The sequence below is a fragment of the Triticum urartu genome, chromosome 2, assembly GCF_003073215.2.
Source record: "Triticum urartu cultivar G1812 chromosome 2, Tu2.1, whole genome shotgun sequence".
In the NCBI taxonomy this organism is placed as follows: Eukaryota; Viridiplantae; Streptophyta; class Magnoliopsida; order Poales; family Poaceae; genus Triticum; species Triticum urartu.
Window position 1 is genome coordinate 482,893,697 of NC_053023.1, and position 2,743 is coordinate 482,896,439.

Here is a 2,743-nt window from a genome sequence, read left to right on the forward strand (position 1 = left end):
ACAAGAGATATCAATGATGATGATATATTGATATAACAAGATGGTATCTCGCTAGCCCTTTCTGAGACCGCAAAACATAAATGCAGAGCACCTTTAAAGATCAAGGACTGACTAGACATTGTAATTCATGGTAAAAGAGATCCAGTCAAGTCATACTCAATGTAAACTAACAGTAATGAATGCAAATGACAGCGGTGCTCTCCAACTGGTGCTTTTTAATAAGAGGATGATGACTCAACATAAGTAATAGATAGGCCCTTCGGAGGGAAGCGGGGATTTGTAGAGGTGCCAGAGCTCGGTTTTGAAATAGAGTGAATAATATTTTGAGCGGTATACTTTCATTGTCAACATAACAACCAAGAGATGGCGATATCTTCCATGCTACACACATTATAGGCGGTTCCCAAACAGAATGGTAAAGTTTATACTCCCCTCCACCAACAAGCATCAATCCATGGCTTGCTCGAAACAACGAGTGCCTCCAACTAACAAGAGTCCCAGGGGGAGTTTTGTTTGCAATTATTTTGATTTAGTTTGCATAAAGCATGGGACTGGGCATCCCGGTGACCAGCCATTTTCTCGTGAGTGAGGAGCGGAGTCCACTCCTCTTGAGAATAACCCGCCTAACATGGAAGATAGACAAGCCCTAGTTGATACATGAGCTATTCGAGCATACAAAACAGGATATTTATTTGAAGGTTTAGAGTTTGGCACATACAAATTTACTTGGAACGGCAGGTAGATACCGTATATAGGTAGGTATGGTGGACTCATATGGAATAACTTTGGGGTTTATGGGATTGGATGCACAAGCAGTATTCCCGCTTAGTACAGGTGAAGGCTAGAAAGACTGGGAAGCGACCAGCTAGAGAGCGACAACAGTCATGAACATGCATTAAAATTAATCAACACCGAATGCAAGCATGAGTAGGATATAATCCACCATGAACATAAATATCGTGAAGGCTATGTTGATTTTGTTTCAACTACATGCGTGAACATGTGCCAAGTCAAGTCACTTAAATCATTCAAGGAGGATACCACCCTATCATACCACATCATAACCATTTTAATAGCATGTTGGCAGCAAGGTAAACCATTATAAGCTCCTAGCTAATCAAGCATGGCATAAGAAACTATGATCTCTAGTTGTCATTGCAAACATGTTTATTCATAATAGGCTGAATCAGGAATGATGAACTAATCATATTTACAAAAACAAAAGAGGTCGAGTTCATACCAGCTTTTCTCATCTCAGTCAGTCCATCATATATCGTCATAATTGCCTTTCACTTGCACGACCGAATAGTGTGAATAATAATAATAGTGCACGTGCATTGGACTAAGCTGGAATCTGCAAGCATTCAATAAACAGGAGAAGACAAGGCAATATGGGCTCTTTTGTCAGATCAACAATAATGCATATAAGAGCCACTTCAACAATTTTCATGGTCTTCTCCTATCGACCCCCAAAGAAAAGAAAAGAAATAACTATTTACACGGGAAAGCTCCCAACAAGCAAAAGAAGAACATGAAATCTTTTTGGGTTTTCTTTTTAATTACTACTACAAGCATGGAAAGTAAACTAATTAAAAGCTACAACTAATTTTTTTGGTTTTTCTTAAGGTTTATTAAACACACAAGAAGAAAGCATAAAAAGGAAAATAAACTAGCATGGATGATACAATGAAAAAGTATGAGCACCGACATCTAGCAATGAGTGTGTGAACATAAATGTAATGTCGGTGGGAAATACGTACTCCCCCAAGCTTAGGCTTTTGGCCTAAGTTGGTCTATGGCCACGGCTGGCCTGGCGGATATCCATAATAATAGTTGGGGTCGTACTGAGATGCAGCGGCTATCGCCTCCTGAGCTGCAGCGTGGCGACGAGCGGCCTCCCCTCCTCTCGTACTCATCTGCCTCCTCTCTGGTAATAACATATCTTCCTTTTGCCTGATAATCAAAGAAGGCAGGAGCAGGGAGAGTAATACGGACAGCACGCCGTCTGTCAAAGATTAGTCGATACTGGAGAGGTGATTCACTCCTCTCAACAAACTGGTGGTGAACCATAGCATTAAAATCTAGGTAAGCGGGAGGCAATTCAATATCATCCTCGCGTATGGTCACCCCGAGAAAATCAGCTAAGCGGGTTGCATAAATTCCACCAAAGAAATCTCCATTAAATCTATTAAGATGCAACCTACGTGCAACAATGGCTCCCAAATTATAAGATTTATCTCCTAACATAGCACTCCTAAGAATACTGAGGTCAGGGACACACATGTGACATGCCTCATTTTACCATTAATGCATCTACCTATGAAGAGAGCAAAATAATGTATAGCAGGAAAGTGAATGCTCCCTATGGTAGCTTGTGTTATATCTCTAGATTCCCCCACAGTTATACTAGCAAGAAAATCTCTAAATTCAGATTTGCGAGGTTTCCCTGATACTACCCCATTGTGGAAGTTTGCAAGCAGTGGTAAAATCCTCTAAGTCCATAGTGTAAGAATTTTCATAAAGATCAAATAGGACAGTTGGAGAATTACGTGAAGATGAAAATTCAAACCTCCTCACAAAGGAACTAGTGAGATAGTGTACTGGCATTTTTCTTCCTCGAAGCTCACAAGATCAGCGTTACGCAAATATGCGTTGAATTCTTCTTATTCCGCTCGATCCATAAAATTTTCAGAAGGCCATCTCACAAGGACGCACTGGAGCGTCTCTTGGTGGCTCTTCATCA